At 36.6% G+C, this 13,531-nt stretch overlaps 1 long non-coding RNA gene across 1 annotated transcript in view; it reads left to right on the top strand.

Annotated features, from left to right (window-relative positions):
* The window catches only part of LOC139773481 (uncharacterized), a 30,469-nt gene extending 19,165 nt beyond the window's left edge, over positions 1-11,304 (top strand). Inside the window, exon 3 of the long non-coding RNA XR_011718356.1 lies at positions 11,250-11,304. This is a non-coding gene — a long non-coding RNA (uncharacterized lncRNA). The remainder of the gene's footprint in view (positions 1-11,249) is intronic.
* Positions 11,305-13,531: the final 2,227 nt, after the last annotated feature.

The following is a 13,531-nucleotide window of genomic DNA, read 5'->3' on the forward strand; positions in this document are numbered from 1 at the left end:
AGTGCGCTATCTGCTACGCCACGCTCGCTCTCACATGCTAACATTGCCAACCGAAAATAATACGATCGCTGCTTTACTGCGATTGTCAGGCGGTTTTGGTTATAATTGCAGCAATTAAATCATCGATTTATGAACATTACATTATTTACATTCGTGTCTATCCCCCACGATCACCCAATATTGCCAAATATCAAAACACGATTTAAATACGAGGTGAAACATACATTAATGGAGACTTTGATCGCTAATTCGTCGAAAAACACGTCGCGGCGTTACTCTCAATTTAGGGTCCGTTCGTATCTTTTATCCGCGTTCCGAAAACGATCGATGGCAACTTCATTAATTCTGAAACCACGCGACGCGACGCCAGTCAAGTTGACGGTTGCGAAAAGCGAGACCGATCGACCGAAAGAATGTAATCTAAAGTCAATATTATCGAATGTAATGTACCTCTCGATATCGATGTATCCGTATAAATTCCGCGAAGCACATGTATTAAATAAACACTCGATATAATCACAGTTTTCCGTAATCTGAATCGCCGCGCAGAGTCCGACGATAATGACGATATACGTGTATCGTGCCGCGAAAACATGAGTAGAGGGGATAGAGTGGGGGTAGGGTGACACGGTGCGCGCTCGGTGTGCGTAGTCAGCCTATGATCCCCACTCTATCCCCACCACTCATGTTGCTGAGAAACCGCTTTATTTGAATTTGAATGCCGTAAATTATGGCTGTATTGTCTCTGACAAGAGACTGATGGCACTAATTTAAGAAGAAAAAGAAGAAGAAGCATGCCGTGAATGCCGCGAAATGCGGGTGTGGGAAAATCCGCGATTTGCACGCCGACGCGTTTACACACGGGCACCGACGCTCGTTATTGCCTCCGTCGTCTCGTCAGAACGGCGGAAGAGGAGGACCGATGAAGAGCGTGACGAAAAAAGCGCGCGCCGATGGGTGCCAGAAATATTATGCGGATAAAATATTCATGGTTATCGGGAACTCGCGATCGAGACCGGCTTTATTTTCCGCGATGAATAGAAATGGTGCCGCCCTCGCCGACCTGTGGAACACAAATTCTTCCTTGCTTCTCCTCGGCAAACGGCAATAAAAGAGAGGTGCCGTGCGGGATTTGGTATGGGCCGTTGTCGGCTGTGCGCGGCAATAATTATTGGAGTATGTTATATCGCGCTTGTCTGCGGTAAAGAATCGTTGACGATCGGCCTGTGTCAGTTATCCGAGGTTAATTTAATAACCTAAATTCAATAACAAATTCGTATTTAATTATATATGTTTATTACCTAAAATTTTTGGGTTTTAATTAATTTTTCAGTTCCAATAAAACGAAGAAATAAAACTTTACGTTTTTAAAAATTAATTAGCAATAATTCATTATATTTGTAATAATAGATTAATTTATAGCGTCGCTTTCAGAAGTATCTAGAAGCTAGTAAGACTAAACGATAATATTCTTATCTATGTACGTTTTCGATTCGTGTGCCATGCAGTGACTCTGATAAGGAGCAATTTCTAATTCTCATTTCCCACCGCAGTCTGCTGAAATGCAACGTTATTATTCGGCGCGAGTACTACGAGCCCCACATTACCAACTCCTAAACTAATTGCACCTGTAAAAGCAGTTGGAACTTGCTATCTTGACGCGAAGAAACGATATTTGATTATTCTTGAAATTCAACAATTGTTTTTGAATAATCATCGTAGGCGCAACGAAGAATACTTCTGCAATCTTTTTTCTACTTTCTTTTTTCTACCCTCATGATTGATAGTTGGAAAACATCGGGAATATTAATCTTAATCGTGCTAATTGCATTTATCTCACAGTAATAGAAACTTTTAGCTGATTCCAACAATTGGGTAAAGTAAATTGAACAAGTTTCGAAATATATACTGGATATATTTATACATATAATGGACCGCGATAAGAAAACAATTGGCTAAACAATTCTTGCAATATCGCGTCGGAATTAAATCATAATCAATTTGACCATTTTTTTTTCACGCAAAATTCAAGGCTCCGCAGATGATTTGTGGAATTTAATAACGGCATGCCAGATTTAATTGCCATTTTTGTGCGTGGCCATAGGCTCACGGCCGAAATGACTGCCGAGATTTGATTAAATTCCTAATTTGCGTGGATGAAATTAACTCAGTTGCAGAAATATAAGTTTGAGGAATTAATTATCAAGGGCGCGGAACTCATTAAGGAACTATTGAAATTTTCATTAGAGTACAACTTCTATATTTTATGGCAAAATAATCCCTCCAGCGTTCGAAATTAAATGATACTCCTACAAGTTAAATGCGCCGAAATGAAAACAAAAAGGACACATATAATTCCAATGCAGGAAGCAGAGAGGAGAAAGGAGATGTAGTCTCTGTAATCTGGAATAAATACTTACATATTAAATACTTTCAGTGCTTAAAAATGTAAAATTTGTTACTTCAGAAAGGAGAGAATTAATAAAAGTTTATATATACACTCACAAATATGTAAATTTTTCTATCAATATTTTTCTACTAATAGCTTTGATATAAAAGCTTTAATAATTGCCAAACGTTTTAATTCGTTTCGGATTTTTCTCAATAGTAAACTAAATATCAAAAATTTTATATCAAAGAGCCATTTCATTTTTTTTCTCATGAATTAATCGTTATTGGAGGATTATAACCAAACATTGATCATAAATAATAAAAAATATTTTAAAAACTTTATTGATATTAATATACCTTTTTTACTAGTAGATAACATGGAAACATAAAAGTTATCGGAAACAATAAATATAATAATTAATTAAAAGCATTACAGCAATACCGTTATATATAATATTTTTTATTAATTACTTATACAATTTATTGCTATCATTATATATAAATATATATAATGTATAACTTGAATGGAACAAAATATACAGGTTTAGGAAATATTTATAAAACCGCGTACCCTGCAACATTTATAAAAACCCGCTCACGTAAAGGGATACTTTAAAAGTAACGACCGTAAAATCAAACGGGGTTTTCCCGTCTCCGTTTTAGTTTGAAAATGAAATATGATTAAATTGCGCCTACGTTACGCGCCGAGTACGATGTAAGCCGGATGCGTTTTCAAAATAATTGGAAATATAATTGGACAAAGATACCGTAGAGGAATAATAGCGCCAGAGATTCCACGTATATTTCCTCTTTCTACTTTTATAAATCAGCTCCCTCTCTCGTTATTGCGAAATCCAAAAATATTCTGGGGATTAAAATTCAATCATCCGGTCATCCGGATGTTAATAAAACAGCCATACAATAAATTCTAACTTTTCGCGTGTGCGATCGATCGCCCCTCGGGCGCTAAATTAAATTCAATTAATCTCGTATAAGTTTACCGCACGCGCGGCCTAAAATCAACGTTCCATATGTAATTAACCGGAGTGCTGCCTCGAAATAATTGGGTGTATAATTGACCAGAAGCCTACTCGACACATGTACACGTGGTTGTTGCGTGATCGATGGAAAGCCACATAATTTTCCAACTTTAATTAATAGTCTTTGATGATTTGCGTACAAGAAATCATAACACGAAACGTTATTACACGACAAAGTAAGTATTTTCATATTTTGTTTAAATTTAATGTACCGGAGTTAAAAGAGATTTATTACGTTTACTGTCTGACGCTATTTGCGGAGTCCCCCGCAATTGCCACGTGTAATGACACAGAATGCTCTTTCTTTAACGTTAATTTACGCATTCCGCACGAGAGCGAGATAAAGCGATGAAAAATGGTAGATGAGTGATAGTGAGTAGCCACTGTCTTATGTCGTCCCAGTGTGCCTGCCTCTTACAATTAGATGATATCACACACATGCTCCTAAGTTAATTGCATAATGGCGAGTGGCAGTTGGATTCTGTAAAAAAGCGTAACATGCAAATCGCCGGTATAATAATGGAAACTGGCGGGTAGAACACGGACCGTGTCTTTCAGTACCTCTTCTCTCCGTTTCTATATATAATCCTATTCTCTTTATAAGCGCTCAAGTACGGAGGCTCCACGGTCGGTTCCACATTATCTCGTTATCACGTTATATAATTAGTTTCTCTTTGCGCCACTGCCAGAAACTTAGCCAGACACGGCATAACACTTTAACGATTGGAACGATTATCAAAACGTTATTTTGCACTCTTGGTATGTTAAGCGAACCTCCCAAAACTATAACATATTATAATATTAATTTGGACTTTAGGAATAAAATAATATGGAACAAAGGCGTTGTAATGGCTTAGATATTCATATGAATATGTGACATATATCTAATGTATAATACATTTATAGTAACATATGTTTTGCAACGATTATTATCACAAATCGTGGAATATGTTCAGCCATTAAACTTCTGCCAATTTAGATGCTATTATACGTGAATATCCCACTGAATAGTTTAATATCTAACAATGAGATTGCAAATGGTATTCGGCTGTGAATTGAGAATCAGGATAATGGGGATATTCAATAAGGATATGGTTTATTACAACGGACGAGTAACTGTATTCTCCGCTACGAGATAGATATTAAACATTTCATGCGTAATTACCTCCAATATAAAATTTCATTTCTCAATATGGATTAAAATGGTATTTATAAACTTGATTTTATTACATATTATTGTAATATTTTTATTATATTTATCTACGACATATATTCCGATAGAAGTAACTATATTGAGATATCTTCCCAAATCCCTTATATATGAATTTTTCTCGCCATTGATTCGCATTTCAACCAATCATACAATTACATATTACCTTTAAGCCTTTAAACTGGAAACTGGTAACTGTAACCCAAAATTATCCCACACGTGGTATCCCGTATAGCCCTATAGCAATTATATAGCACCAAGGGTGGTCGCGCTAAGCAAAGGGTCTTCTGACTTACATCAGGGTGTGCAGAAGTGAGCGAGCTGTAAGCCTTTGATTATGACGTGCCCAGGGAGAGTTTGAATCAGGAAGAGCGCGTAAGATGATACTCCTGAATGGAACGACCGGAAGTCGGCTATCCCTCGTGAAGGAGAGAATGCTATGCTGCAATGTGGGCGCATCGTAATAGGAACAGAGAGAGAGAGAGAGAGGGAGAGGGAGAGGGAAAGGCGCACGTACCGGTTACCGGTTTACCCGCGCCAGGATAAGCCGCAAACCGGCGTACCGCGTCCGGTCCACCCGTGTAATGAAATACAGTAACACAATATCCGCGATATACATCCGCGGTGTGCCGTTACACGCGATGAGTACCCGGCGACTGCGGATGTAACGCGTGCAGGCCCAAGGATATCGCGTCGCATCTGGATTAATTCGACTTCGCGGAAACCTGCGGACCGTGCGACGCTGGCCGGGTGTGTTGCGGGTTTCTTCGCGGGATCGCGCCGGGAGAGAATTAATCATCGCTCCCGCTCGCGCCGCGCCGCGCCGCGCCGTGCGACGGGAAATTGCTCGGCGGCGAGCGCGGCGCGGCGGGCCGGCAGCTTTTTCACTCGAGTAAATCGACCTCTCTCCCCTCCTCACGGCTGCCGCCGTATGTTTTAATAAGTAGCCCGCTTTCTTCGTGCGATTCATTAACTTTATCGCGGCTTTTTCCTTCCCGCTCGACTTTATTCTTCTTTTTCGCGTACATTTCTCCACGTCGCTCTCCCGCTTCTCGGTGATTTTCCTGCAAATATGTCGCGCGTCGGTTTCATTAACCTGAAGACCAATCAAACAGCGTGCACTTCCTTTTTTATTGTGACGAATTGCAATTAAAAAAAAAACGAGCTGTCGTCGAATTCATAGAGCGTTCGAGCAATATTCACTTGCACGCGAACGGCGGCTAGCCATACGGAAGCGCCATAAAGCTATAATGATCCCTAAGTGATCCGTACCATGACGACATGATGACTGTTGTGCCAGGGAGGATGGGATTACAAGCAAATGGAACGGGACGGAACATCCCATCATTATCCAATGATCTACGTCTCTTTACTGACTACACAAAACACACCTACGCATGAAAGATTTTACAGAGGCTCAAGGCAGCTGCATCTTATATAATATCTGTATCTTACATTATAATATACAAATGTTGCAAATTTTATGTATCACTTTTTTATATTGTTCGTACATATAACATTGTATTTGCTATAGAAAAATACGTGTATATTATCTATTTTCTTTGCATTAGTAACAAATTAAGATCTGTTACAATTGTTATAAAATTGATAGATTTAACACAATATATTGTAAAAAGACAAAATTATAATTATGACGAAATTAAATGTATTAATAATAACGTAATAGTTATTTTGGACGTTTTTATTTAGCATATTAACATATAACATAACGAAATTTATTTACTACATTTTCAAATTTGTTTAGTGTTGACCGGCTAAATCGAAGCTTAAAAATAAAAGCGTGGGAAAAAATGCGGTCGACAAAGACGAACGAGGAGAGGACAGTTATAGCGATCTAAAAAAAAGACCCACATGCATCCAAAGCTGCGGAAAAAAGACGCGGCTGCTTTGTGCCTCACAAATCACAGTGCGACAGCGAGAAAAATCTGTTGACTCGAGGTTTAATGGTTCTACATCGTCAACAGAATTAATCAAAAAAAGAATTCTATTATCAGTCTAATGTATTATAATTATGATATATAATAATTAAAAATTTAGAAACTATTTATAATTCTAATCCTAAAATTATTTTCTTGACCAAATAATCTTCGACGAAATCTGTGAGCTTAAATACTAGAATGTATAACATGTCGCATACTCTTTTAAAAATTCTTTAACAAATTTGGAATTTATAGTTTCCTTTAGTAAAAATTTGAAAAACATCTTTCTCGCGAATTTTTAAATTTTTAGTGGACATCAATGGATGCTTGTAAACGCTCGTTAATATCGAGTCAATCAATTTTATTCTTACAACGGTTTCTCTTAACTATTCCGAGATATTGCAACTCGGACTAATCCTTTCGCGCTTATGCATACGAGCGGCAAGATCAACCGTCAAACGCACGGGATCTCGCAACTGTGCGCCGCGATGCATCTCCATAAAACGAGCATGGAGCTAGCGAGTCCGTCAAAGCTTTGTTAAACTACACCGTACGCCCCGCCGTGTTAACGTATCAGTATGTTTGGCGTCTAAACCACGAGGCACCGCAAGATCGGTACCCGGCCATCCATCAAGCTCTATTCCCCCTCTGTACAGGATGACCACCTGTATCTCGCTAAACAAGATTTACTCCGCTATAGATCATCCCGCGTGATCGAGTGGCCCGTCCGTGTGCTCGACGAAAGAAACAATTAGTCGTCGGATGATGATGGGCCGGCGAGAGTAACCCAGGGAAAGAAATGGATCACGTAGAGTATCGCGATGGCCCTGTGCCGGCTTAGCTCCACTTTTTCGAGCTTCAATGCCGCTTTATGCTTATATATACATAGATATAACATATTAATCTTAGAACGGGCTGGAGTCGAAAGTAGGAACTGAGATCTGATCGGATCAAATAGGATAAATCCGTGCTGTAAACGCTTCCCGCAGGCTTAGACTTTAGGTTTGAAAGATGAATAATCAATGACGGTGATGCGACAATATTTGTTCTAGAAGTTCTGAGAAGGGGATACCTGGCAGGTTGAATAAATTTTTAGCTGTTCAATATATTTATCTAAACTTTAATATATACGTTCGTAGAGCGATATGATACTGATGTACGTATAAACTTGTCAATTCCATAGGTACGTTTATCTGTATGCTAAAACTGTGCAAAAAAAATTATATTTGTACTAATACTTATAATTAATTTTGCAATTAATAATTTGCAGAGAAAGAAGAATACAATTATAAATAATTGTATTCTTCTTTCTCTCCTTCACATTTTACTCCAGAAATGTGTAGACTTACATCTCTACCTGCTTTTTGCATTCAAGTTTTATGCAAAATTAATATCAACAGGTTTATCAAGCGTCAACTCTGCTAGCACATATAATCAATTTATTACATTTACTGACGCCATAAATTTCTACCAAAGTGGCGTTAAATCTTCTCTCGAAATCCCCGCGTAACTTCATCAATTTCGGGAACGAGACACCGCTCAAAGAAACTAGCGATATTAACGCAGCGCGGAGCCGACTATTTGGACAAATCATATATAATATGAAATGACTCTTTGATCCCTCCCATATAATAAGCGCTGTAACGTTGTTCTTTAAGACTAAGATATACCGAAACTAAGCACACACAGCGGTTTCTTAGGTATCAAATATAAACGTCAAGGCTTAGAGGCGGCGAGGGGTCGATCACCAACCGAGTCGCAGAGTCACCGCGCTCTCATAATTCAAAATTCTAGACGACTCCAGTCGTCCGAAGTCATGCGCCCGAACTGGGGATCTCGCGCCAGACCCCCCGCTGATAATTTATGAGGTGCAACCCTCGTCGAAGCTGGCCCCGTTCAATTTTTGAACGGGCGTGTGGCCACGTGTAATATCGGGGAGATTACATCGGATCCGTCCGCGAGAAAGTTACTGACTACGAAAATATCGATCCCTTTTAAGCAATACATCTTGCATCTAGACACGGAAAACTTAAGGAAGAAGAAGCAAACGCTCTTTCTATTCTCTCTTGCTCTTGTACGCATTTGGTGAAAACATTTATTCGTTACGTTACACGGCACAGTTTTTTCTACGCGCAATTACAATGCTCGCGAGCATGAGTGTGTACGTAAGCGATTATAATAATGAATGCATCATTCGGAACGCCTTAATGCAGGCGTGCATAATACGGGTTCAACAAAGGAGGATGTATGAAAATGACGTTTTATTCTCACCCCTACATCTCCGAGAAACCTTTCTAAAACAACGGTTATACCGTATAACGTAGTATAGCCGAAGGCAATGCGTTTTTATTATATCCGACCATATTTTCCCTATCATACCACAGACCTGAGATAGATAAAACATTATATCGGAGCATTTTTTCCACACGTAAAAGCATAATTCTTGGATTTAAATATCATCTAACCTTTCTTTTACAGTTTGGTATAGTGAAAGCTATATAAAATAATGGCACAAGCAATATTAAAAAAAAAAACAAGGAGAAATATATTTCAATTTGCATTAAAATACTTAAAAATTCGAAAGTTGCTCAAAAATTGCAAGCTATCATTAGCGATCGAAATAACACAACAATATTTCAATTATAAAATTAATAACTATCATTTTTTAATTATTTTGAATGATTGTACTCATTAGTTATTAATTTATACGAACAACTATTATATTACTGTCAGGGTAATGCCTTATTTATTTCAATTAGTCTATTTAATTTTACAAATGACTACAAAGTAGCAACAGTTTTGATCGACACAAAATATATCATCTTTTGATTGACCGAAACTATCTCTATTTCATATAATCATCTCTATCTCATAATTCGTTTCACGCGACGCTATCTACACTCAATGCATTTTTAAGTCGCACCGCAATTTTTTAAACTCAGAAGCATCTAAGAGCAGCGTGAAGAAGGCAGAGGAAGATTGATGAAAATGAAGTTCCCTTCTCTGAAGTTACAACCACAAGAAGTGGCTTTAAAGTATCGTTACACGACACAGCGTGATACACACTGTGAGAGACAATGCTTCTTTATTATGCACATCCACAGGTTCTTAAGCTGACACGACGTAAGGCTAAATGACTCTTAGATTTTTCTTTGTCCATAACTTTGCCATTAAACAGTATTACCTAGATTTAAAAAAATAACAGTAATAACAATGCATAAGTTGATTTTTTAAATAAATATTTAACTTAATTGTACTCCGCATTAATACTTTCGGTACTCAAATTACAATGCGAGTAAATATTTCTAAATAATTATAATTAATAAATATTATCCACCAAAAATCTTCAATACATTACGTAATATACAAAAAAAACATAGAGAAATATTATTACGAACTTATAGTGATTCCTTATACCAAAAAAATCAATCATGTAATGTGTAGATAAAAAGATATAAGAGCGAAAACGAATGTCCGTGCATTGAAAGGAATTAGTCGGGTTAACGCGTTCCACTCGAATCTACGAAATCGAAAGATGATTTATGGATTGACTTAATGTCTTTCTTCGAAAACCGTTAGAGATAGTTTCTAGGAGCTATCCGTAGTAAAGCCAGGAGAGAACAAGCCATGAAATGTTCACGAATATATGGCAAAGGCTTTAAATCTGTTATAATGTTAGATTGCAGGATAGAGATCAATTTTCTTATATATAATAAAGCAAAATTTTGCAGTGATTATTTTACGTAAATTCTCTTTCGGTCAATATCATATACTTAACTCGATCACTTCTGTGAAATATTCATAAAACCTGTAAATTAATTAATTAATCAAGTTTCAAGTTTTTTTAACATTAATATATATCTTATTGTAATATCAATAATTTAAATAAAATAAATCTGGTAAATCGTGCAACCGCTTATATTTCTGATCGATATAAATTCGAATATATCGTTAATGAGAGACTGTTATAATGACTTTCTGACTTAATTATAATGTTGGTTGGTTTGAAAAACGTTTTTATATCTTTATTACTTCATTTTAGAAATCTCTGTTATGTTCTAACTCATATTTGGCAGATTATGTACATATGTCATTAATTTATATGAAAAGTGGAAGAAAGAGGGGAAGAGAGAAGAAGAAAGAGACGAGAGAGAGACGTAATAAATTCCGCGTTTATGCAAATGAATAGATCGCTAACAAACTCTATAATGCTTTTATTTATAAACAGTGGTCTTACGCCGTATTTTACTTTATTGTGCCAATTACATTTGGAGGGGTTAAAGCCATAGTGGTGTAAGTCAATTTTTTTTACCACTTTTTTTTTCTTCTTTTTTCAACATATCTGCATGTGTAGACTGCATCTATGAACTTAACTCGATAGGTTAAAAAAAGTGACTTACACCACTATGGCTTTAACCCCTCCATTTATAGTGTATGAAAAAAGTATATATTAACATGTTTCTTGACAGAAGATAAAGAAACAAATATAACGTTACGTTTATTAAAATGCAGTTTTAGATATGGCATTCTTTGACGTTCTTACCGTATAACAAGATTGACATAATATTATCGTGTATATTTAATTACCATTCCTTTTTTGATTTATTTAAAAGAAATAACTAACATTCAAAACTTAACTACGGTTAATTCACGGCGAGTCTGTTTTAGCTCAAAACCCAGCAAGTTCCCGGATCACTGCCAAATCACGCAGATCAAATTGTCGGGAACACCTTTGTCCGCCGAAATTGTCGTCATTGTTACAAACATCATCTCGATTCGGTCCTCGGCAACAGCTTCCGCTCCCACGAGTGTCACATAAAGGTCGAAAAGAACATGCTTGAGCGAATCTCATCAGTACGAATGCCGGCAATAACGAAGACTTCTTCGTCGAGTAACTGGATCGTCCCCTTCGGATCAATATAATCGATATCTACGTGACCATGGCCTCTCCTGAGAATTCCAGTCACTAAGAATGGAACGAAACTCTTGGTAAATATCTTCAAGACTCGAAACTTTAAAACTATATTGTTATAAAAGCGGAATGACATTGTTTCAGTCAGAAAATAAAGTTTATATTTTCTTGTGTCATTATTACCATTTCATGTTCCTTTATGTGAAGAATTAAATTAATATTATCTTCCTAATTTAGAATATTTTTAATGTAACAAAACGATTTTTAATGAAATGATTTACTATTATAGATAATTTATTAAAATGTTTAAAAAATGATCCCAGCAATGTATATATATGCTGTATATATATTTATATATAAAAAGAATAAACAAATGTTTGGAAAGTAATAAGTTATTACAGAATTATCATAAATATTAAGCTCTATAGCAAGTGCCAAGTAATTAAAGTTTATATTCGCTTTTAATCTCTTTTCCAGTCGCATGTATTTTCACTAATATACATTCTGTCAACGATATGAACTGCTAGAATGACGCACGGACATCCTATTGATTGAATATTATACGTAAGTACCCGGATTGGTCCCACTACTATTTGCAGAGGTGGAGGACCACTCGGACGCTCCATATACGAAGGATTCCAGCGAATTGGGAGGCTATTGAGTGCGGCCGAGTGGACGAATGTAATGTACAGCCCACACACGCCTTTCACGAGTGCCCATACCAGAAGGGTCGTTCAGGAATACCCAACCCTTTATCGTTATTGCACGTCCGGGGTGGCGCGCGGAGATCGCTTGTAGGTGGCACGTTTGCCGCGTGTTTCCCGGCCGTTCGTCATTTTTAGTGGTCGTCCCTCGGTCGTTGAGGTATTAAATTATATTTCATCGATGTGATTAACGGTTCCGAGATGTATTATTAAAGGACAGGACTCGGTAGGACGTGGAATCCTTGCTGGGCCAGACGTTCCGCCCTGCTCCTTCACCAATGCTCGTTCGAGATATTTCTTTCCGTTTGGATCATATATATAGCTCTCTTCCTCTCGATAGAATAATGAGTGAATGATAAAATGCCTCGCATGCTGAAAGTGAGTAAAAGAAAAAAATCGTCTAACCGTTGTTAGACCGCCTTTGAAGGTCTTTGAGTTCCATATACATGAACGGCTATATTAAAAAGTCTTGAATACTTTACAATGACAGCAAGAACGTTTCAAGAATTTTGGATACATCGAAATTTCCATCAAAATTGTTGTCGGTATACCATCAAATGGAATTCCCAACGATTCTTTTATGATTACGTAAGCAATTTCAGAGAATGTAAATCATATAAAGAAGGAGTGGTCTCGAAATAGGTATCTTTTCTAATCGCGTTCGACTACGTGTGATACTATGTGTGATGAAGATATTTTATGACTATTTTCGACATGATCTATGATAATTTCTTTTAAATCCACAGTCTTTATAAAAGCAAAAAAAATACATCTATTACAAAGATATGATTATTATACTAATATAGAGGAAGAAAAATTTAACATTTACTAATACTTTATTTATTATATATTAATACTTAACAGCACTTGATTATATGGAACTTTATTATACACGATAATATAAAATAAGTTATGAATTTGAATATATAGAGACAAGTATACTTTATTTTTAGTAAATTCTTAAGGGGGGAACCTGGTTTAGGAGGCCGAAAAATGCATGACTTTTAGAAAATTTTTTCTCAGCTAGAATAAAACCAATCACTTCCAAATTTTAAGGACGTTTTTATTACTTATTTCAACTGAATAAAATAATTTTTTTATTGAAAAATATTGACATCTTTGTTTTAAAAATGGAGTCATGTTGGTAGTGCCAACTCCCAAGCCGTGCAGTTGTTCCACTGTGTACACTCTAGCGATTGTAATTTTTGTCTGAAACCAAAAAACCAATTTTTTTCTTTAACTTTATGTAATTACCTTCTAGTTAAACCAAAAAAATTAAAAGAAAAGCAAAAATTGAAAAATGTATACGACTTTGAAAAAAAAAGTTACGATTT

Source organism: Temnothorax nylanderi, unplaced genomic scaffold, assembly GCF_030848795.1.
Source record: "Temnothorax nylanderi isolate EJ_2023f unplaced genomic scaffold, tnyl_v1.0 TNYL_tig0062_pilon, whole genome shotgun sequence".
NCBI lineage: Eukaryota > Metazoa > Arthropoda > Insecta > Hymenoptera > Formicidae > Temnothorax > Temnothorax nylanderi.